Raw genomic sequence first — 25,939 nt, 5'->3', positions numbered from 1 at the left:
TTTGGCTGGTCTCATAGCGCCTTTAGGTTATAAAGATATATAATGGACATTTCAGGCTGAGTCCTTCCTCAAGGCATGAGTAAAAAGCAAGCATATCATACTCAATTAGCCTCCTTTTGTCTGTTTCTCCTCCCATTCTTTCCATTCCCTCAGCCTGCATTTTGAGGAAGGGCTCAGGCCAAAAGGTCGGTTATATATCATTACCTCCTCTGGATGACGCGAGACCTGCTGAGTTCTTCCAGCATTTCTGTGTTCTCTCTCATTAAGGTCCTGCTTTATTTTACTCCAACTTTGCTCTTTAAATCCCAGTTCCCCTCTCAATGACCTTCTATCCACCCCCACCAACCAGCCAATTAGTCTTCTTTCTTCGGAGGGTGCCTGACCAGCTTATTTTGTATTAGAAATATTGGCGTTCCTCCCATTTTGTACTTTCCTTGGTAGACCTGCCAGTTTGTTGCCGGGGGTATGCAAAGAAAGGCCAAAATAAAATAATGACTTCATACATATTTCCACCCAATTGGCCAGGTTTCCTATTCACTCATATAAACTGGGCACCTATGTTTGCCAGGAATTGCGTTAAATGCAGGAAGAAGTTTGAAGACCTCAATAAGTAAAGTGGCAAATTATAAGACAATAGTATGGTTTTCTCCCTGATCTTTAGATTACAGGGGTCAGCATCTCAATTGTAATACTGCTGTTTTTCCGAAGAGACAATAGTGACGGGTATTTTCCCCATGCCCTACCTAAATCCATAGCTGAGCAACTTACAAACAACGCTACCAATGATAGTCACACCTTAACATCATACAGAGTTAAACCTACAATCAACTGTTATGCTTTGGAATAAAATATAGGAACTTAACAGCAAATATCAACAGTATATCAAGTGTCCATGGATATGTCAAGGACATAACTGTTACATTGTTTGGCTGAGTATGTGATAGTCCTGCACCCCAAGTACCACTCCAATATTTGACTGAAAATGAATGATTCTTTGCATATCTATGCTCTTCTTTAATTTGCCTGTCTCCAGAAATGAATCAAAAGTCAAGGCAGGAAGGGCTGGCAATGGTCAACATTTGAGTAATCTCTTCTTCAGATCATCTATGCTTTTCTTTCCCTTTCCCTCTCCAACTTCTCTCTCAACTCCCTCCTCTTTGCTCTTCGACTCCCAAATTTTGTCTCTCTGACAAGAACATATGGAGACAAAGTGGTTAAAAAAAGCACAAAATTATCTACTACCATCCACCTACTTCATCAAGCTACAAACACTCGACCATGCACTGTGTTTTTACAACTGCCAATGTAAGTAAAAACTGGAGTTATAATGATGGCTCAAGTACTGTAGAGAATCAGTCAAACTAAAAAGGAAAATCATTATCTGTCCCCAAGTAATTCACTACAATTAACACAAAAATCAGTATCACAAGAATAATTTCAAGCACAGAGAGGCGATGGATAATAACCATAATTCTTGTCTATTAACATCATACAAAACTGATTTATTCAGGCAGTAATCCAGAGATAACTTTAATGAAAAATGGGATACATAAATCATATACAGAAGAATTCCTAATGCTTGAAAGGTGATTAATATTGGTAAAATTTTTCATGCACATTATGCACAGATAATTTTGTGCATAAATAGTTGTTTAACTTATTGAAATCTCAATATTTAAGGAGTTTATAAAATGAAAGTTCAAGTTACCATAATTGTGTATTTCAGTTCTGAGATTCAATTTCCTCAAATTGTGGACATGCAATTCACAGACAAACTCTTGGGACACATCATGCTGTGACTTGGCATGAGTTGTCTCCTGAAATTCTCTTGTGGCAACTCACAGTAAATAAGGCAAATCAGATAAAGGGATTTGAAGGCTTTTCCTAGTTAGGGCAGTAGAAACTGACAAGTGAATCATTTGTGCATTTGCCTATTTCTTGCTATTCCTCATGAAGGGTTTTGACTTCCATGGACGCTGCCTGACCCACTAGGTTCCTTCAGCATGTGCTGTGTTGCTCCACTTTTCCAGTATCTCCAGTCTCTTGTTTACCCAAGTGAATCAAATTATCTTATTGATGCAGATGGGTCTTGGAGGGAATCGTAAGAGAACAAACCATCATGAGAAGAATAGTGACTATTGTATTCACACACAAATTTTGAAAAAACGTCTTCAAAGAACAACCCTGGCTTGATAATAATGGTAGGCTAATGCAATGCTGGACCAAAAGGTGACAGACTTCAGTGGATGACATACCTGATGTCATTGATGATCCACAGCTCATCACGTATGTGCGAGTTCTATTCTGAGCAACCAATTGGATCTCAAAATGGATGCAAGTTGGACGCATGTTATTCTGGCCCAACGCATTCTTAAACTGGAGCCGTGGTACTCCATCCACTGCCCAGCCTGCCCACCACTGGAAAGACCCATTGTCCACCACCACCTGGCCTGCTCTCACCTTGAACATCTTTGCTATATAAAGTACACTGTTAATCTGCTGAGTTTCTCCAGCACTGTGTTTTTATTCAACCATGGGTTTTACAGACCTTCGTGTTTTACAACCACTTGATGATCATGTCAATTAACTCAATCACCCCAGATTAAATACAAATGATGTCTGGAAACATTTTTTTGAGAACTGATGTTATATAATGAATGATGCAATTAAAAAGAATTTAAATCCATGGCTATATAATTTGATTTGTTACTGACAATATTTGCTGTTTTTAATGAAAACTGATGCACTCAGCGTGGCCATGGAAAAAACATCTGCAAAGCACTGAAAAGCATAGGTTGGGCAACAGCAAAAGAATACTCAATTGCAAAGCCAGTCTGTGATGAATATCACAACTGTTGAGTTAATGGCCAGGTAAAAAAGCTTTGATTTCTCATGAACTTAAAAGGCTTAAAGTTCAGATGGTTTTATAAAAAATGTCTGTAAACCAACATATGAACAAAATAGGAGAGAAGAAACCCATTCTGGAATACATACTGGGTGTCAAAGTCACCCAAAAAACCACATGGTGCTGCACATCTCAGGATGTCACATTCTGTGTGGAGAGTTAAGTCCTACATGATTGAACATGATTCAGCATGGGAACATTTCTTGTTGCCAGGTTAGCAATGTGATTGATTTTAGTCATCTTGTTCACTCAAGATCTCTCATTTAGCATTACAATCGACATTATCCAGCTGCAGGATTTCCAAATTTGAATGCACCATGTTATGCTTGAAAACAAATGTCAAATGTATACTTTTATGTAATAAGCATGATGGCTCATGGAATACATCCAGTCCAATATCTTTAAAAGACAACATGACATTATATAGCTGGCTCTGTGTTATCTTCACGAGAGGAGGTGACAACAGGAAGGACCTGGCAATCACTTTTGAGTTTCTGAACAAATAACATTAATATGAACAAAGCATGCACCCCAGAGCTGCAGCATAGCTGATGCTTTTCTTGAGAGGAGACTGTAGGAGGATGATCTCAAGAAATTCTTTGGACAGCCATTGATTTGATACATTCAGCAGTCATCTTGTCTGCATGGCTGATAGGGAACAGCAAGAGCAATGGGTGTGTTGATATCATTTTGAGAAAGGGTAGCAGATCCATTGTGCATGGAACCACTGCAGCAATGGAGTATTCCTACCAATCTGTTAGAGGGCAGAATGCGGGACTGATGTGACATTCTGTATGTCCCTTTAAATACTAATGGCTGGATCATCTTGACTTTGTGTGACAAAGGTCTGAACTTCCTGTTTGTTGGGTGGTTAACTGCTACAGTGGAAGCTAAGACATTGGCTATAAGATGCTGCATTGCAGTTGGGTCATATAGGTGGCCCGTAGTACTGCAAAAGATCAGTCGGTGCTGGACACTTCCATATTTTTCTACATAGTTCACAGGCTCTCCAGAAGGTTTGGCAATGTATCAGACATTTTCATTTCATGGTCATCAGGTTAATTCTGCAGGCTGTGCAACTAATATTCTTTTTTGAGCCATGGGCAGCCTTTCCTCTTTCCCACTGATCTCAAACATAGAACATTACAGTACAGAACCGGCCCTTCAGCCCTTAAAGTTGTGCCAATCTATATATTCCTACCAAAAGAATACTAAATTTCATAACCCTCTGTTTTTATTTCATCCATGAGCTTGTCTAAGAGTTTATTAAATGCCCCAAATGTTTCATCCTTCACCACCATCCCTAGCAAGGTATTCCAGGCACCCACAACTCTATGTGTTTAAAAAAACTACCCTCGATGTCTCCCCTAAACTTTCCTCCATTCTCTTTGTAGAGATGTCCCCTGGTGTTTGCTATTCTTGCCCTGGTAAAAAGGTGTTGCTATCCACTTTATCGATGCCTCTCAGAATATTGTATACCTCTAGTAAATCTCCTCTTATCCTACTTTGCTCCAAAGAGAAAAGTCCCAGCTCCGCAAACCTTGCTTCACAGACTTATTTTCCAATCCAGACAACATCCTGGTAAATCTCCTCTGCACCCTCTCCATAGCTGCCACCTCCTTCCTGCAATGAGGTGACCAGAACTGAACACAATATTCTAAGTATGGTCTCTGCAGAGATTTGTAGAATTTCCACATCTGACAGTGGGACTTTTAAATCAAACATTGGAGTGCCCTCATGTTCACTCTCCTACTAATTTTCTATTACCAGATAGCCAGGGAGAGTTCCTGAACTGTCTGAAAGAAGATAGGGATGTGGTAATGATTTAGGGGGGGAAAAAATCTATATTTACACCATCTCCAACATACAAATCAAAAGTTGCAGGATGGGGTTTTGAGGGAGTGGAATGTGAGAAGGAAGATTATGTCTGAAGACCCTCATGTATGGTTTCAAACTCACTGATGTCCTTGGTCAGAGTAAGGACCACTTTTAATCATGGTGGGAATTACTTCCTTCGAGGGATGAGATGATCCCAGTTAGCTGTGGATATCTGTAATTACATACACATCTCATGTTGTAGAAGAGAAGGAAGTGCATTAATGATTGCAAAGTGTTTTGTTTCAGTGAAAAGAGCATCATGGCTGAACAGTTGATGGTAAACAAAACCTGTAAATGCAATGCTTGCAAATGTGCTAAGTATGTTGGGGTGTAATGGAGAATATAAATGGTACATGTCTCTTCAATAGCGCCATTGCTGACCTGTGTATTTTGGCACAATATTTTTTTTTAAAGCACAGGCATACCCCGCTTTATGAAGGTGGAGCGTTCTTAAGAAACAGTTCATAAACCGAAAATTCGTAAAGTGAAGACCCATTGACTATTATTGGAGGCAATTTTTGTAAAAGCAAAAACCCATCATAAACCCATTAAAATTTTGTCATAAAAGCAAACACACGTTTCTTCGTATAAGCGAATTTTCTTAATTCAAGTATTTGTAAAGCGGATTTTACCTGACCCTGAAAATGTTATTTTTGCATTCAGATGAGAACATAAGAAATTGATGTTCACTATCAGAACATCCATTCCTCTCTAAAGCAGAGAATGACAAAGACTTTGGGAAAAGAAATTTCACTTCCTATCAGTGTTAGGCTTCAGCCGGTTATTCTCAAAAAAATCCCAGAAGGTAAATGATCATTCCAAATGAACAATTGTAAAGAAAGTTGCATAATAATAATTACAAAATTAAGTCAACTTTCACAACAATTTGAATATATCAGGAAGGAATTGAATTTTTAACGCTAATCTTGATTTTTTTTGCAGAGAATCTTTGAAACTTCTGCAGAGCTGCTTTGGTGTAAAGTATCAGCTAATGAAAATTTCCTGCATTTACACCAGTTTTATACATCTACAGATTTAAGCCAAAACATTTAAGTGAATCAGGATTCAAAACCACTATTTATGGAGTTTTAGAGTGGTTTAAAAAAAATACTTCCTCGGTGCGACATGAGTTGTACTTTCCATGTGTTCAAGTGCTTTTTTCATATAATCTCAGTTAAAATCTGAAAAAGTTACCACTGCAAATCCTTGTAAATGTAGTGATGAATAGCTTAGTAATTTTCAACTTTAATCTGGACAGATAAAGAACCGAAAGATGGAATATGGCACAAGTTCTTAATTTTCTCCTGGGCCTGATAAATTATCCTATTTTTGCCAGTTTTTCCTGATCATATAAGTGGGGAAAATCTTACCTTGCAGACATTTTGGCAATTTTGACATAAATACTTTATAGTACTGTGATATTTAATTTAAACCAATTCAGGGATAAATAAATAGTGAGTATCACCAATGAGAATATTTATGTATCTATCCTAGCCATACAAGACAGAGTAATAAATATGTCATTTGTCAAAGTAGATGAGCTTCAGTACTGTTTATAGTTTGCAATCTTCCTGCAAATATTGGACATAAAAGGTAACTTGTCTCCACTACATTTATTTTTGCAGGGATAGAAGAGTCAAATTCATTACAACTGAAATAAAGATGACCACTTTGAGGCTGTGACTGCTAACTCCCCGCAGTGGCATCTGTGGCACAGATGTACCCCAGAGTTGTGAAAGTTAATACAATACCGATGTGATACAAATTTGCAATACTTTGGGAATCTAATGGGGCCCTGACATTATCTGGTTTCTATTATCATCTACAATATATTATTCTTAACCATTCCCACTGAGTCCCATCACCAGTTACATTTGATTAAAATGTTATTACCCTAATTATTTCTATTATCTATTCACAACTGCCTTTCATTGACTCCTCTTCTACAATGGCAAACAACAAGTAAATGTTGCTTGTTCTCAAGATCCTTTTTCCTCTGATCATTTCAATGCACACTTCAGTGTGAAGAAACAAGAATGCCATCTGATGCAATATTTCACCTTCAAATATTCACAAAGTGTCCTGCGGTGAATGACAAATTGTTGACCTATTTGCACATTTAAGCTATCTGCTGGCTTTGGATGCGCTTGCTAAATACAATTTTCATTTTCATACATGAAATAAGAACATCACCAACATACATTTAAATTATGCCTTAAAGAGAATGAAGAATTACAGGGAGCTTGATCTCAGCATTGGTAACCAAAATTCAATGGTGAGTCACATAAGGAGCCACCAGTAGAGATGGCCAAGTTAGGTTTTGAGCAGCATCTTCAAGCAAATAAAAAGAAAATGTTTGAAGATGGAATTACAGAATTTAGACTTGGCAATTGAAATAGGAGTGTTATTACTGAAATATACTACTCTAATTTGACTGAGATCTGGCAGGCATTTTTTAAATCTTTGCAATGTCTCCATTTCAAAACTGCTCTTATCTCTGAAATCTTTGAACCTTTAATGTACTGGCGAAAAAATTTAAAGTGCTGGATCCTCAAAATGACAAAATGAAGGAAAGCAGAGATCTTTGAGAATTGCAAGCTTGAGGAGATACAAGGGCTGCACAGCAAGTCAGCGCATTTAACAGTGAAGTTTTATTAACTGGACTCATCATAGGTGGGTGATGGATTAACGATTCAATGAAATTCATGACGGGCTGCAGACTTTGGATGCTTCTCAATTCTACGAAAACTAGAAGGCAGCACTGGAATTAGCTAAATAAAAATATACCAAAAGCATGGGTGAAGATTCCAGCAGCCCCTTTTATTGCTTTGTTTGTTTATTCTCAAGAGGAGAATATTTCAATATCATGAAAATGAGGCAGTCGAGTCTAGGGAACTGGATATTGTTGAAGTGATAGAGGGTATGTGAGGTATTCTTAGATGTAGATAGGAAGGGACTAGATCTAGGGGGACAATATTGAATTGAGGTAAGATAATACCAGTTTGGTGGGGCAGGAGCATGCAGAAACAATGGGTCTACTGGGACAATTGGGTTTGTGGATCTTGAGTAGGGCATAGAACCAGGCAGTGTGGGAATGGGAAATAATGAGGTTGGAAGCCATGGGAGGAAAATGACCAGAAGAAATGAGGTTAGTAAGACAATGGCTTGATGTTTCTTGGTGGGGCCCTGTTAAAGGAATAAGTAAGTGAAAATGTCTGAGAGCTGTCGTCTGGCTTCGGCAAGGTCGAGGTCAGTGTGCCAGACCACAACAGCAACACCCTTGTCTGAGGTTCAACAACTGGTCCCCCTCCACCCCCACCATCCTCTGCCTGGCAGAGCTGGTTCTCAGCCTCAATAACTTTTCCTTTGGCTCATCCCACTTTCTCCACATCAATGGGTACCAGCTATACCTGGTTTTTTCTTAGTTATGTGGAGCGATCCATGCTACATCTACATAAGCAAGGTTCCTCAATTCTTCCTCTGCTACATCGACAACTTTATTGATTCTGTCTCTTGCACCCATGATGAGCTCGATAATGTTATCAATTTTGCTCCTAACTTCTACCCCAACATCAAATTTACCTTGTCCATCTGTGGCCACACTTTTCACTTTCTCAATTTCTCTGTCTCCACCTCAAGAGACAAATTCTTTACAGGTATTTTCTACAAACCTATCAACTCCCACAGCTACCTTGACTACACTGTATCACCCCCTAAAGATTCCATTTATTTCTCTCACTTCCTTCACCTTATTTGGACCTGCTCCCAAGATGAGGTGTCCCAGTCCAGAATATGCGAGATGATCTCCTTCTTCATAAAACAAAATGCAGCTTCCTTTCTACCACCATCAATCTAGCCTTAACTGTATCTCCGCTATTTCCCACTCATCTGTTCTCTACCCCTCCACTGCAACCTGAGGCGCAACAAGGACAGGATTCCCCCTGACTTCATCTATCACCCCATCAGCCTCTGCAACCTACAACAATCACATCTTCTCCTTTGCCTCCCCCTTCCACTTTCTACAGGAACCTTTCTCTCCGGGACTCCCTCTTCCACTCATCCATTCCTACTAACTGCCCCCTCGGAACCTATCCGTGTGACCACAAGAAATGCTACATTGGCGAAACATCTCCCTCACCACTATTTAAGGCACCAAATAGGTAGGCAACACTTCACATGAATCTGCAGAGGTTATCCATTTCACCTGGTGCCTCTGTTGTGACCTCACCTTCATCAGAGAGACTGGATGGAGACTGGGAGATGGTTTTGTTGAGCGCCTTCACTCTGTCCTCTGCAATAACGTGGATCTCCCAGTGACCAACCATTTTCATTCCACACTGATATGTCTATCCATGGCCTCATGCACTACCAAACTGAGTATACTCACACCTAATATTGTCTGGGCACTCTTCGACCAGTTGGCATGAAGCCTTTACTCCTCCCCCTCCCCCTTCCTCCTCTCCTCTCCCTCCCCACCTTTTAATTCAGGCACCTGTCTGCTTTTTTTCATATCAACAAAGGCCTGAAATGTTGGTTACATTTTCCTTCCCATATATTCAGTGTGACCTCTCCAGCACTTTTGTGAATTGAACTATTATCACAGCATCTGCAGATTTTCCTGTTTAAAAAAATAACAATTTTTCCTTCTTCGCAAACTCCATCATACAAAGAGCAAAATCCATAATCATATTTTTATTCTTCAATATGTCTGTCTTTTTATCTCAATTACCTATTGAAACTAGAAAACTTCATTCATCAAATAAGATCCATCTAAAGAGTGATCAGCATACTGATGTTTCAATAGTTTGGAACATAAAAGACATGGATTACTTTAGTCAATCTCTGGATTAATATTTGTAGCAACAACTGCTAAATTCACTGCTGGGAATTTCATTTCATAACATATTCCAGCAAATCATTTTCATGTATCAAGGTTTTCTTTGAAATGGCAGCTTGAAATATAATAAAACATTCAGAGAAGAATAGTTGATGCTTCTTGGAAATTTTTCACTTTGTTCAGTGATTTTAAAAGAAGGTATCAGTAAATATAAATATACGTTCTCCCCTTTTCTTTAATGATTCCTAACATTAGGAAATGGTTACAAAAATGTCAAGGAAAATTTCAGAAAGTTACATTGATTCCGTGGTTAATCCAGACAGCTCAACATAGCTCCAATATCCAGTGCGGATCTTGCCCAAATCCATGTGACCTTGTGGGAGAGGCTTTCAGAAAACAGATGGAAATCTTGGCCAATTGGTAACAAAATACTAGCCAATTACTTTATAGTTTCTGCCTTAGTCAATCAAAAATTGTCTGTAGGTTAGTTTGACCCCAAATAATAGAAGCTTGAGCTGCAATGTGAGGGAAGCAACTTTTCAATTTTAAAAAGGTCTTTGAGTGGGGATTCCAGACTTGGACATGAAAGAGACAATAGAACTGTGAATTTAACTGTGATGGACTTCCAGGATTTCAGACCATTGAATTAAAGGCTTATGACTCGGGCTGAGTCTATTCCTAGAAGCTCACCAACCATGGGAAGCCAGGTTCTGAAACACAGTTTAGGCTGCAAGTTGAACAGCTGTTGATTTGAACAAGGGCTTGAAGATGGTTGGACAAAGATGCATATGTATGCTCTCATTAGGAAATATCAGTTTTTAAAATGAGAATCAAAAAGTAAAACATCAATATCATTAACAATACAAATATTGATTCACATGTCAATATTAAAGAAAATGAGAAAAAAGTCAACATGTGATTCAATTATTCTTTTCTTTTCTTCTTTGGCTTGGCTTCGCGGATGAAGATTTATGGAGGGGGTAAAAGTCCACGTCAGCTGCAGGCTCGATTGTGGCTGACAAGTCAGTAATATGACAAAAATGTAAATTCAATGTCCATGTTGAACCAAAGGGAGAAAAAGATAATAGAAAGAAAGAAGAACAAAATAAGAGGAACCCTGCCACTTCCCATGAAACAAGAAAGAAAAAAATGTAATAAAAGAAAAAGAATAAGAAAAGAAAGATTGGCTTCACCTAGGATAAACCCCACCCCCATTAAGGGACAAATAACCCAACTTATCTAGGGTCCTTGGTGCTGCAAGCACCAGGGTAGGGGAGGTGTGGGGGGGGGGGGGAGAAAAGGAGACAGGAGAGGGGTATCATTAAGATTTACCCCAATGTATCTTAGGTATGAATTCCATATTCTTAAAAATACATCATACCTGTTTCTGAGGTTATAGGTGATCTTCTCCAGGGGAACAAAATTATGCATTTTTATCTTTCAGTGGGTTGAACCAAACTGGGAATTAGATTTCCAAGTAACTGCTATGCATTTCCTGGCCACTGATAAAGCGAGCTTAACGAATTTTAATTGATATTTTGACAGTCTCATTTTAGGTCTTACATCTTCTAAATTCCCTAATAAAAATAATTCAGGTGCCTGAGGTTATCGAATTCCAATCATTTTTTTTCCCAGGCAATGACCCAAATCTTCCCAGAAAGGCCTCACTTTAGGGCATGACCAGGTTGAATGCAAGAAAGTACTTATTTCTTGACCACATCGAAAACAAAAATTTCTGACTTCAATTTATGTAACCTTTGTGGAGAAAGATATAACTGATGCATCAGCCGATACCTTACATTAATCATGCTACCCTGACTCAAGTCGGACCAGCAAAATGGATCAATTTCTACACCCAAATCTGATTCCCACCTTTGTTTTGATTTTTTATGCTCCTCTATTCCCTACAGTGCAGTAAGGATAGTGCTGGACCTAATTTGTCCATTAAACAAGATCTTAACTGAAGGTAGCATAAAAAAGATGTATTTAAAACTCAATATTTGTTCCTAATTTGCTCAGATGTCATAAATTGTCCCTGCTCATAATAATCCTCAGTACACTTGACCCCTCTCTGGGACCAAGTGTCCAGGATTTTATTATCAACCATTAATGGAATTAACATATTTTGAGCCAGGGGTGTTTTAGATGAATGACACCCCCCCCCCCCCTGCCACTGTTCCCAATTTGACCATTAATTTTATTCCATATTGTAATTATATGCTTTAATGGTGGTGGTGGGGGGGGGGGGGGGGGTCAATAGGAAATATAATTGAGAGAAACACAGCAAAAGAGAAATCACCACCTTTTGAATTGCCTGTACCATTCCTCACATAACAATGTTCTAACATTGCGAAGTAACTTCCAGCCAAAATGTAAAGTGTGCAGGTTCAAACAAAGGAAGAGTTTAGTAGCTTGTGGAAATGTCCTACAGCAAAGATTGATGTGATTCATTACATCAAATGCATCAGTATATTATATTAATCGCATCCATTTGTTACCACTTCAAACTAATTGTGGACATTTAGAAGGCTAATACCATAAAGCAAATATTATCATTACTCTTGCAATATTTAAGCAGTATTTAGACAAGCACTTGAATTTCTGTGCAACACTTTGAATCTATGACCTAATGCCAGATTCACATGCAACCTCGGATTCAAACAAACTCCCAGGATGAGGTGCAAGCACTTGACTTTTCATCTTGTATCATCACAACAATTTTTTTCATTGCTGGATAAGAAAATGCAATGTAAGATTGTGCAAACCTAATCAATGTTTGTGAAGTTTAATTTTGGCACCCTATTCATTTGAATAAATATTGCCCTTTGTGTGAAAACATAACCACCCAAGATATTCAAGGTGTTCACCTATCACCTGTAAGCACAAGTTCCTTCCTTTTACACTCACTCCCCCTCTCCTTCCTTCTTATTCAGGCATTTTGCCAATCTTTTACATCCTTGATGAAGGGCTCAGGTCCAAATCATCGTCTACCCATTATTTTCCATAGATACTGCATGACCTGCTGAGCTCCTCCAGCAGTTTTGCGTATTGTTCCCAGCTTTTGCATACTTCCTGGTAAGCCACCACTCAAGACATCCACAGTTTGCTGGAATTACTAGTGGAACATAGACTGAATATTTAATAAATGAGTAAAAATGTCTAAAAAAAATAGCTTCCACTGAGCTTACATTAAAGTTAACTGGAAATCGGGAAAATTCTTACCTTTATAATTGTGAGCCAAAGTGAAAGCAAGCAGATAGGGTCAGGGTTAACATTGGCTGCTAACTGTCCCTCCTGACTGCAATGGATTCTAAATTTTCATTGAAACTGGAGAAAATGGACCAAGAGAGAAAAAGACAGTGATTGTTTTTGGCAAGGGCTTTTTAATACTGTAAAGGGTCCCAACCTGAAACATTGACTGTCCATTTCTTGCCTTGGATGCTGCCTGACCAGTTGAATCCTCACAGCTTCTCATTGTATGCAGTTATTGTGTTTTTTTTCATTAAATTCTGTGGTATTTCATGTCATGTTTTACCCTGCAAAGTTAAATTTAATTAGTGACATTGGATTGAATAAGAAATATTGACTTTTCCATTAGTTAATGAGAAAAAAAGAACGGGAAGAGTTCATGATTAAATTTCAGAGCCAGAGATTCATATTCTCTAAATTTCAGGTTGAGGGGTATGAACAGCGAAGCTCTAGTTATTGATAATTATTATCAAACATGTTTTCTCTTTCATAAAAGCATATTGACCCTGTCCACTTCCGTTTTAACATTCTAAGTGCCCTGTTATCACTCCATAATTACAGATTCTAGCTTTGAAACTAATGCTGATTCGAAGCTATTTGGCCTATAGTCTCCGACTTCTCTCTCCCTCTTTCCATAAATACTGGGTTTACATCTTTTACCTTCTATTCTATGGGAACTATTCCAGAATCAATGGAAGCTTCGAAGATGGCATTCATTATTTTCATAGTCACCTCTTTAAAAACCCCACAATGCAGATTATGGGTCCAGGTGATGTATTAAATACATCAAAATAATGGAGGGACTCAGCTGGTCTTTTCAGCATCTATAAGAGACAAAGATATATTTCTGATGTTTCGGGCCTGAGCGCTTCAAGGAAAAAAAATATTAGAAAAGGCAGAAGCAGGATATTTCAGAGTCTCAGAATTCAAACAATGGGAGAAGGAATCCAGTCCAACAAAATGTGTTAATTGGATATGATAAAGGACGAGGTGAAAATTTATCATTTCTGTGTGAAAGGAGACAGGGAAAGGAGAGACAACAACAGTAGGGGAGTGGTGGGGGGTTAACAAAAACCAGAAAAGCAATATTAATGACAACCATTTGGAGGGTGACCAGTCGGAAGATGAGGTGCTGTTGCTCCAATTTACAGGACATCTCAGTCTGCCAGTGCATGAAACTATGGACAGACATGTCAACAAGGATGGAAAATTGAAATGGTGGCCACTGAGAGATCCACACTATTGTGGTGGACAGAACTGAGATGCTCAACAAAGCGATTTTCCAGTCTGCATCCAGTCTCTTCGATGAAGACCACAGTGGGAGCACTGGATTAATTCTCATCTAGTCCCTTATCATATCCAATCACACTGCCTGCAGCCTATCATACTTCACTCAAGTGATGTATCAGTCCCATTCACAACCTTACCAATGCCAATTTTTTGAAGCTCTTTGTTCATCCTCGATCTGTAGATCTCTGCTATTTCTAAGAGGTTTTCTCTGACTCTTCCTAGAGACAAGATATAAAACATTTGTATAATTACTCTTTTTCCTTGGCACATTTCTTTCATTCGCAACTGTTATGCGTGTGCATGTGTGCATCTACAGGTGTGTGCACACATGCATGTGTGAGCTCTGCGGCAATTTTCCGTCGCGGGCAACTAAAGGTCTTTTGTTGCAATCAACCAGAATTCTTGGTCCCACCAAATGTTCCTCACATCACACCAACACCGCCCCACAACAACCCCCCCCCCCCCCCCACCACCACATATTTTAACAGAAGCTTTCAGAGTCTGGTTTTCATTCCATTAATTTATATTCCACTTTCCCTTTCCTTATCAATGCCTTGCTACACTTTTTTCCGAATTTTGAAGAGCCTGGGATCCTCATGACAACTGCATTTTCAGCATTTTTCCTTTGATCTTATTCTTGTTTCAATGTCTCTTCAAAAACCACACTTGAATCAATGTTCCTGATGGATTGTTTTTCCTTAAAGGGGATAATGTTATTTGTAAACTAGATATTATGATTTTAAATGTTAGCTATTGCTTGTTCACAGTCATTTATTTTAATCTTGTTTCCCAATGTTCTAAAGCAACTTCATGTCTCATCCATTAGCAGCTTGTTTTATTCAGTTTTAAGACCTTGAATTGCATTAAATTACCCTCTATCTGTACATAGTTCTGTCACATAATTACAGTTAAAGGTCTCTTAACCATTTGGTCATTAATTACTCTTTTTAGATGGCACACAAACAAAATGTCTTGAACTATCCCACATGCTTGACCACATACCAAATAGAAAGTTGGCAAAATAGTGCACTTGTATAAAAGGATAGAGTTACTCAAATCTAAACTTTGGACAAGATTTGCTTGATTCATTTGCTTGATTTTACCTTTGGGTCAGCAACAAAAATCATCCAAGGTGCTTTCCAGAAGTGTGTTAAACAAAGAAAATAGTGCTGAGCCATGTGTATACCAGTCCAAGCCAACTTTGGGTAACAACATAAAATGCACTTTTATAAGGCGATATAGCATGTATTATGCATTGTATCCAAAATTATAACTAACTAGACCATGCAGTTCAGCTGATTCTTAAATGTTCCCTTGAATGGGGCAATTAGTGATGGACAATAAATGGCAGAATCCATGGTGACCTTCACATCCTGAGAACATGCATGCAAGCATATCTGAGTGCAAGTTTCATTTTTCACAAATGGATATACTTTCTCCCACTCAGAGAACATTGTCTTGTTGCTTAGAACTTTATTTGAATACTCTGCAGTGGAGATTAACTACATCATGAACATTCATTTCTGGGATGATGCATTGCATCCTGCAAAAGTTCTAGGGATCAATGATTGTCCCTGGTTTAGTAGTGGGGAGGATAATTACCAATGACCAGAATATTTTCTAAAGCAAACTATATTTGAAATTGAGATGCAATCCTTTGATATTAATCATATTTTGTAGCGTGATACGCAGAAGTTCATATTTTGCAACCAGGCAAGTGGAGTCTCGACGGTAGATAGGTACCGAAAATGGATGGCGTGCTTAACTGCATCAAAGGAGACAGATGTGTTGAGAGGGACAGGGAGGGATAGTTCTCCTTTGCATTGTTTTGAATGACCAAGAAAGGAGTTCATTTGATTTGGTACCAAGGTCAGTAATTCTGGAGGGATTCAGCTAGACAGTTCTGGAAAAAAAACAGCACAAATTTCTTTCCCCATGCAGAATCTTTTGCCAATTGATCAAATTTAAAATGATAGGTAAATTAAGCTAAAGTTAATTTTAGCTGTTGTTTTGTTCATTTTAAAACCTTCTGAAGGTTTAAGCATATGGTGTGTGGGGGTGAGTGGGATCTGTTGACTTTTCTCATTGGACCAGATTCTGCTGTTCACTTGGTCAGCAGTTTCATAGAGAATATTTTGTATAAATCACCTTATATCAGCAACTATAATCATAGGTAACTGTGTGGTAATGTATTGATAGCACAAATAATAGTGCTCTGCTGTACTGTTAACACTTTAAAGGGATCTATTGAATCAATCTTCAGTGATCCAATTTGATTCTGATTTAAACTTTTACCATGTGAGAACCAACCTGCCTGGCATGGAGACAAATAGTTAATCAACATTTTGGATCGGGACCCTTTATCAAGACTTCTCTCGTCTGACCCAATGAGCTCATCCAGCTTTTCATTTTTTTGAACTGGGAAGGTTCTTTGGTTATTCGGTAAAACCCTTGTCAAGCAGTTGGGAAAATTTTTTTTTAAAAAAAGAATAAAATAACAGGTAAAAATTATGCAAGTTCAATATTATAAATGTAAATGTTCTCAGAAGTAACAGCAAATATTCAGCCAGCAGAGTGCCTTGGTCGTGCTTTGTTCATAGAAGCTGTTTGAAATAAAGTTGGAATAAAGTTTGAATAAAATGGCATTGCCCAGGTTGAAGAGCTGGTTGACCATTGGGGTGACTCTCTTAAAGTGTCTCCTTATCCCTGCTTCATAAGAGTCGCCACGGTCAGAGGCTCGATCTGAAAACTTGGGAGAGGTGGGAGTTATATCTGTAATATTATTGTTCATCTTTCAAGCGGCTCCATGGAAGTGGAGGAACTTGCAGATGCAATGACAGTTAAACTATTTCAAAGAATGTGACTGAAAATTTAAAAAAATGCTTTAAGGTTCATATATTTATGCAAACAAAGTTTGCTCATTGTCAGTACAGTACAGTATTTTTGTCTTTTAAAATGTTTATTCTTAATGCAGGTGTATTAGTTATACATTGTCAGAGCAACTGGAAAATACGTTTATACAGCATCTACTAATCCCTATAGGTGCCAGTTACGAAGGGTTTTACTATATTACAATTTATTTTAAATGTTTTGGTGTCTCCTTGCTAGCCTCCTGGCCACAAATGAGCATAAACTGTGTTCAAATGCAATCTTGAAGCAATAAATGAAAAGGACAAAATAGTCTGTTGTATTATGTACATTGTCTCAGACACTATTAAAATTATGATGAAATGTTAGTGTTCAGGTGATTTCTTCCAAAGATTAAACTTCAACCTTTTGATTGACTTTGTAATCTTAAACTCTCGTTAGTAGATGTAGCCATATAACACCCTCCGACCCATCTTATATTTCAGATTAAAAGTACCTCAGAGGGAGGCTAATGAGAAGTGAGAAATCTATATTGTTTTATGAACATACAAAGCACATATGAAACATATGGTGGCAGGGTTGGCATAGCGATTAATGTAATGCTGCTATCGTGCCAGCGTTCAAATCCCGTGCTGTCTGTAAGGAGTTTACATGTTCTCCCTGTGTCTACATGGGTAGCCTCTGGGTGCTCCAATTTCCTCCCACCCTTCAAAAAATACCAGCGGTAAATTGGGTGGCATGAGCTCATGAGCTGAAATAGCCTGTTACCGCGCTGTGTCATAATAAATAATTTGTGGGGAAACAGTATCAAATGGAGAGAGAGAGACAGGCACAGAGAGAGAGAGAGAGACACACACACAAAAGAGAGAGACAGACAGAGAATTGGCAGCTCTTTCCACTTTGAAGTTATATAACCCAAAGGCCACAAATTGCACAACTTCCTAAATCTTTGAAGTTTTCAGATGACGGGCAGTAAGAGGATCTGAACCATCTGCTAGCCCTGAATATGCTTATGAGCTCAGTCTATTCCTTCAAGGCAAGTAAAACACCTGGAAGCAGCAGCTTTTTGGCTGAATTGTAGTTGGCTCTTTGGGTCTGGATCAGTCATATCTGCTGGGAATGTGTGGTGTTAGGCTACAAATCAAAAGCATGCCAGAGTCCATGAGAGAATGAATCATTTTATGTACTCTGTATTTTTCAATGTGGAACTTCAATTTCAATAAAAATATTGAAAAAGAAAGAGTGAATCATTACCCTCCTCGACAAGTAGAAAGAGAAGAGGGAGGAAATAATTAATTGACCACCCATCTCATTGCTTACTGTGGGTTACAAGATTGTATTTGCGTATGTTAATGACAATTCCCAGGGATACACAAATAAAACTAATGTCATGCCAGTATTTAGCAATTGGACAAAACATGGCAAACTGAAAATAGTCTCCTCTACATCGAAGAGATGGGCGCAGACTGGAAGATTGCTTCGTTGAGAACCTCAGCTCTGTTTGCTGCAATAATGTGGATCTCCCGGTGGCCACCCATTTCCCTGCCCCATTCCCTTGCTGACATGTCTGTCCATGGTCTCATGCACTGGCAGACTGAGAACATCTACAAATTTGAGGAACAGCACCTCAGCTTCCGTCTAGGCAGCCTCGATCTGATGGCATTTACGCCAACTTCTCTGGTTTCTGTTAACCACACCACCACCACCCCCCCCCCCCCCAATTCTGTCACCTTCCTCCAGGTGTCTCTCTCTTTTTCCCTCTGATCTTTTCAGAGCCAAAAATAATTTCTCAGCTCTCTTCATCATATCCAATTAACACCTATTGTTGGCCTGAACTCCTCCCCCTCCCAGTCTTTATTCCAACATCTTCCTGTTCTTTGTTTATACGTTGGTAATATATCTTTACCTTCAATGAGATTGGCTAAGTTCCTCCAGCATTTCTGTGCGTTTGAACTGAAAATGTTAACTTGTATCAGGTACATTTTTGATTGTTATGAATAAAATATATTTTTAAAAACTCTGTTGGTATCTGACCATCAGATTGTCTCACTCTTTTAGTGACCAGGAGTAACTACTGCTTGTTCACTACAGAACCAAGCAGCTTGATTCAGCCTGATAAAAGAAGGCACCACCTTAATATTCCGAGTGAGTGAAAGTATGACGCAGACTTTGATCATAACAGTTTGGTTTCTGTTGAATGTTTCTAGATATCAAACAAATAGGCATGGCTGATAGAAAATGACCTTTGGAATATGTGCAGAAGCACAAATTTCACCGCCCTAATGATGTTCCTCCAGACATGATTCCTTTCCCACGAGTTTAAACACTTGTATGTTTCTCTTGTGTTCTCTGACATTTGTACATTCATGTTTGTTTTAGCCATTTTTTCCACTATTCACAAAATTCTAAATTAAGGACCTCTCAATGAACATCAAAACCCCTTGGAATTTCTGTCACAGTCTTCTGTTTCTTGGCCATATATTGTACCACAGGACTATTGGAATTCTGCCTGATATCAGGAAAGAGGAGCCACAAGGCTCACACCACCAGATTCAAGAACAGCTACTACCCCTCCACATCAAACTCAACAACAAACACAACCAGAGACTCATTTAAGAACTCTTACTTTTCCACTTCATAGATTCTTTTCTCTGCATTGCACAATTTGTTTACACGTGCATGTATCTTCTTGAGTACAATTATTTGGTAATTCTGCTTTGCCCACAGGAAAAATAATCTCATGTGACGTCATGTAAGTGCTCTGACAATAAATCTGAACTTTGTACAATGAGATGCCTCACCATTGTTAAGGTAACAGAAGATACCTAACATGTACGACCTGCCAACCTTATCTAGCTCTCAAAGAACAGATAAAAGTTAAAGATAGTTTTGGTCTGAGTTTTCAGTCCTGTCCCACCTCTAACTCAGTACCTGAGTTTTCAGTCCTGTCCCACCTCTAACTCAGTACCTGAGTTTTCAGTCCTGTCCCACCTCTAACTCAGTACCTGAGTTTTCAGTCCTGTCCCACCTCTAACTCAGTACCTGAGTTTTGTTAGGTAAAAACATCATCAGCTGGGAATGTAGAAGGAGTCACCCAGTGCTGGGCCGTATCAAGATGCAGTTGTGACCTTGTACTCTCAAGAAGAGTGGGGATGAAAAATTGATGTGCAGGAGAGGGATAGCAACAGTTTATTCATTGGGCAATGTCATGGTATGATAATTTACTAAGTACGTATCCTAAGGTATATAAAAAACACCACTTGCTGATAATGGCAGAATGCGCCTTCTCCAACTAACACTGTTAGTTGCAAATGTTACAATCCGGTAATAAAGAACAAAGAACCTTGATTTCGATTCAGTCTGGTGTTTGACTCACTCATTCATGAACAAAGCAGACCTAACAGTTTTCAGTCCTGTCCCACCTCTAACTCAGTACCTGAGTTTACAGTCCTGTCCCACCTCTAACTCAGTACCTGATACACCATTGACAATAAATGCTGCGTAAAAATAAAACCATCTTTACTCATTTAGTAGCACTAATAATATGCATTAAATCAGAACATACCATTATTGACTAGAAGCACTGAGAAAGTGCTGCATTGCTCAGAATGTTGAATTTTAGATGAGATAACAAGCTGCATTTGCCAATTTAAAGGGATAGTTTTTGGATGATGATTGGCACCTATAGGGATTAGTAGATTCCTTCAAGATAGCATTTGCTTATTCTTCTTGCGCGGGGATCAGTGATGATGTATCTTTGGGGTGAGAGTGGGGGATGAAAAATGTTGCCATCGCTGGTCTTTAACCAATTAATAAAACTTCTTGCTCAAAACCTTTGTCATCCATTCTAAGAGACGAAAAAATATTGATCTCATGTGGGAAGCAGATCCTCCTCGGCCTGAAGGAGCAGCTTGAACTGCACGGTAATTTTATTTTTCTTAAATCATGGGAAACAAGCAGAAAATAAGAGATACTGCTTGCCATGTTAGACCAAGTGAAGTAACATCTTTTTGAGAGAGATTATAAGGGTATGAAGGCCTGAAATATTAACGACTTTTCCTTCAAATATGGTCAGGCCTGCTGAGTATTTCTAGCATTTTCTATTTTTACTAATGCTTTTTTTTTACACTTTACATTTTTCAATTTTTACATTTTTGTTTTCCAACATCTGCCTGCAGTTCTTTATTTTCATTTCATGATTAAAAGATTTATAGGGTTTTTTTTGCAGTGAGATAGTCCCAGAAGTAGAAGTGTTACCTCAAGCAGTTGTTTTTGATCTCCAAATTTTTCACCAAAATGAAATGATAAGAACCAGCTGATCATCATAACTTAGATGGAAGGTCAACAGAAAACCTTCAAATCAGCCTTTTGTCAGCCCTCTGCCAATATAAACACAGCTAATCGTATCAAAGTCTGTGGAATTTTCCTACAAAAATACCCAGACTGAAGTCTGAGTGTCCTATTAAACTGGTTACAAAACTGTCTTGCCTAATAATTTGACAAACCAGAAAACTTCCTTACGAAATAGTTAATGATTACAAATTTGGTAATTGATATACTCTTAGTTAACAAAATAGTACTTGTCCTGCTTTGTAAACATGTTAGGAATTCAATATAGTCATGCTACGTCAGGAAGGATCATTTGCATAATACATTTTTTTGCTACAGCTAAGGCTATCATAATAAATCTTTTTTGTGCTCCATCCAGTTTGAGGCCAAGTTCTTTACTACTTACATTACTTAGAAGAAAGATCTCTGGATTTTTTGGTCTGTTGCTTTTTGTGATTTTATTTAATGCCTGATTTAGATCTTCCCAAAACTTTTCCACTTTCTCACCTGCCCAAATTGCATGTACTGTTGTTCCCCGTTTCCTTCTTACACCGAAAACATTTATCTGATACTGTTGGGTCCCATTTATTTAACTTTTGGGGCATGGTGTATAGCCTGTGTAACCAATTATATTGTATCATGCGTAACCTCGTGTTTATTGTTTATCTCATAGTTGAGAATACAGCAATGGTACATAGAAATGAATAAATGTATTCCATTGGAAAAAAATAACATATCATTTAAGAAATAGCATCACAGTATTCGAACAAATTTGAGAACCGTACATGGAACACAACAGAGAAGTCCTACCGCGGACCTCCACCCCCTAAAATGACAGAAGGAGAAGAAGACGAAATGAACTGACCCAGTGTGTAAAAGTAGATGACACAATTTTCTTGTTTATTTTCATTGTGTGATGACATTGTTTAATGGGTTTAATGTATCATATATGTTGAACGTTGAGTGGGTGGGGAGGGGGGGTGAAGGAGGGAGGGAAGGGAGGGGGGGAAAGGGGAGAAAATGACACTGTGTATATTCAAGAAGGAAATGTTTGTGTGTATTTTTGTCAGTATGGTTCATAGTGTGAAAAATAAAAAATTGAAAAAAAGGATCATTTGCCCCATATCCTTTCATAGATTAGAATACACTTTAAAAACTGACCAATAAACATTATCTATTTCCCAATAAGTGGGATCCTATTTTAATGCATATTTGATTTAAGATTCCTTTATTGCCATGTAATAGTACAGAACATCTAATATTTGCCTGGCTCCCCTTACAGTTCGAGAGAAAGAGAGGCAAAGAGAGTCCCTTCAGAGTCACTGAGCAACCATAGATTCAACTCCAGCACTCGCACAGCCTCCGCAGCCACATAGATTCCTGTTCCATTCATTGGCAATCTGAGCTCCAGAGCCAAACCTCCGATATGATTAGGAAATCTTCAGCTTGTGAGGCCTTAACCCTCTTGAAATCAACACCTAGTTTCCATGGGTGAATCTTCAGTAGCCCGCAGACAATGTGGGTCCCCTGACCACAAATCACCCGCAGCCTGAGTGGGTCCCTCAGCCACTGAGTCCCTTAATGGTCTGCTCCCATGTGAGATGAGATACCATATCAATTAAAAAAAAGGAAAATTGAGATTTTACTGTGAGATGTATGGAAAGGGTGTGATTTTCATTTTGGCCCCTCCTTGTGTCTGACATGCTAACACATTTGATAGTAACATTTAACAGCAAGTAAAACATACAAGGACATCACATCTGTTATTTTGACCACGCTATAATATGAAGCCACATGAAGCTTGTTTCAGCATGACATAAAGTATATGATTTGACAGGGCTTGCCTGAACCAAAGTTTCCTACCTCAGGTAGATCCTCTCTTGGTAATGCACTTACCCATCCCTAAACCAATGGTAAAATTATCCACCCTTCCACTTTTCTCACTCCAGCTTTCAAGATTCATCTGATACCAGCCTTCATTTTCATCCCTAACAATAATCTTTTGACCCAAACCACCCCTAGGTCCTCATGACACTTCTAATAATCTGCTTTCCCAACTCCTGAACACATTTTCTGCCTCAGTTATGTCCAGCCTGTTTGCCTGCTACTTCTTCCCCTCCATAATCCTAACCAGTCTATGAGTCCCAATCCTCCCCCTTGCTCACCAGCTTTGATCTCTCATCAGCTCTCACACACTGGACCTGGTCCCTGATTTCCTTTCCGAGGAAAACTTCATGTGAAATGGAATATACATGATCAAGGATCTTGTAGCACACATTCAGAATCATTTTGTTTTAACAGATCCACCAGGTTCAGGAACAGCCTTTACCCCTCCACCAGCAGACTCCTCAAAATAAACTTCATCAGGAACTAATTTAAGGATTCTTACTTTTCCCCTTTATAGATTGTTTCCCCCTCTGTAATGTAGTCAGTTCATTTAGATTTCTTTATTTGTTTACATGTGTATGTCGTGCACAGTTTTTGTTTTTGCACTACCAGAAAAGGAATCTCAGGGTTGTATGTGATGTCATGGATGTACACTGACAATAAATCAGAAATCTGATGCAAGGAAGACCAAGAAATAGCACAAATGAAATGGAGTCCTTGCAAGAAGATGGGTTGAATAAAGTTTAGCTAATATCACTCTGGATGTTGATGGGCTTGAATTGGTCACTATTCTATCATTGTAGTGATGTAAACTAGACCTGTACCCTTTAGAACTCAAAATGCAGAAACAAGGGTTGGCCATTCAACCCCTCTTCCTACTCTGCCATTCATCGATCATGAATTATTACCCCAGTGCCATTATGCTCCCATATCCCATGATTCCCATCTAGCAAAGGAGGAGGTAATTCAGTTCATCGAGCCCATGCTGACTCTCTGAGCAATCCCATCATTCCTATTCTCTCCTTTCTTTCTCACAACTGTGTCTAAAGCCCCACTACTGACCTCCAACCTGCACCAGTGGAAATTTGCAGGAGACAATTAATCAATGAAGATCGGAGAACAAACTGGATCACCCAGGAAACACGCATACAGTCATAGGTCGAAAGCGAAAATTTCAGACAGCTCTAGAGGTTAGAATTGAGCCCTTGTCACTGAAACCGTAATATAGCTGCACTATCTGTAGCACCACTTTACCACTGTTGACATAACGGACAAAATCTATCAGGCTCTGCTCCTGACTTTGGTGCTGAACCCTACAGCTTTGGGACAAGTAATTCTTTATCCCTGTCCTCTGCAGCCGATCCTCTAGGTAATAGTGATCCCTAGGTTGAGAGATGCTGGCCTCTGGAATTTCATCCTTGTATCCATCTAAAGTCCTGTGATGATTGTGTATGCTTCAATGTCATCATCTCTTATTTCAACAAACGTTGTCTAGGAATGAACCAGCACAAAATGGAAGCACGTCCATCAGTTTATCATCAAATAAATCTGTTCACTGATCGCTGAAGTGCATTGACATTATTTGAATGTTGTGAAATGGCAGATACTTAACATATAAAATATTTTGTTATCCATTATTTTAAATTTCAAACAGCATGAACAACAAAAACCAAAATGTCTGAAAGAAACCAGTTAAGGATCAAGGGTTATTACAAAAATAAAGTGATCTTAACACATCAACTCAATATTTAAGCATCCTGCATATTAAATATTAATATATTGAATCTGCTCAATCCCTCAGTAAAGAAACAGAATTTGAAGCCTTCTGCAATGCAGAATATTCTGCACAGTGCCCAATATTTTCCTTCTGGAAAAAATGCACCTAAAATATTGCAATGTATGGCAGAAAGAGGGTTAGCAGCTAATTAAACGACACTATCAAAACAAATGATCTGTCAAGGAATAAAACTATTAGCTTGAAATTTAGATTTTATTTCAAAAAGTTGACTTTTGGTGATTAAATGAACTATGTTCAAAACATTCAATTGATTTGGTTCTTTTAATGGCAAAGGAATCACAGTGAAAGTTTCTGAACAGCATTAAAAGCTTACTTGCCTTGTACCAATTTCATTTACAAACCAGCCCAAATCTAAGCGTGAGCCAGTGCAAAATAAATTCAATGCTGTGTCCAGCAATGATCTCAAAAATCTTGGTGCTGAATTGATAACATCTTGCAATTTATTGCCGGGCACATTTTGTGATGTTAAACCCTGCTTCGTGTTGACACCATATGAAGCAGGTCTGCATTTAGACCCATGAGAAAAACATAATGTAGGTGGATACTGACTTTCTCTTGACCTTCCATGATGCAGCACAGGGAGGCTGCCATTAGGGCTATTTGCAGGGATACTTCCAAGATGTGTGTAAGCACCTTGCAGAAAGTCTCCACTTGGTCTACTCATGTGACCTGAGCATCCATTGATTTATTATTTGTTAAGTCTACAACTTATTCCCTTTCTGACTCCTACACTGCTGGAATGAAAATCAAAGCTGTCTTGCAACATCATCCATATACCTTTTGATGAATGGGCAATCACAGGTGCTCCTCCCCATTCCACCCATTCAATACTTGTGACCTCATTTTGACTTCTGATGAAAGGTCACTGACCTGAAGCATTATCTCTGTTTTCCACTCC

At 38.6% G+C, this 25,939-nt stretch overlaps 1 protein-coding gene across 5 annotated transcripts in view; it reads right to left on the bottom strand.

Moving 5' to 3' along the window:
- Positions 1–25,939, bottom strand: part of appbp2 (amyloid beta precursor protein (cytoplasmic tail) binding protein 2) — a 299,366-nt gene that overhangs the window by 117,083 nt on the left and 156,344 nt on the right. For all 5 annotated transcript variants that reach the window (XM_069910740.1, XM_069910736.1, XM_069910735.1 and 2 more), the window contains one exon: positions 14,297–14,377. The gene's annotated coding sequence lies outside the window, so the exon portion shown is untranslated. The remainder of the gene's footprint in view (positions 1–14,296; positions 14,378–25,939) is intronic.

This window comes from Narcine bancroftii, chromosome 14, assembly GCF_036971445.1.
Source record: "Narcine bancroftii isolate sNarBan1 chromosome 14, sNarBan1.hap1, whole genome shotgun sequence".
In the NCBI taxonomy this organism is placed as follows: domain Eukaryota; kingdom Metazoa; phylum Chordata; class Chondrichthyes; order Torpediniformes; family Narcinidae; genus Narcine; species Narcine bancroftii.
Note: the sequence above shows the minus strand (reverse complement) of the source record. Positions and strands in the feature narration are given on the sequence as shown.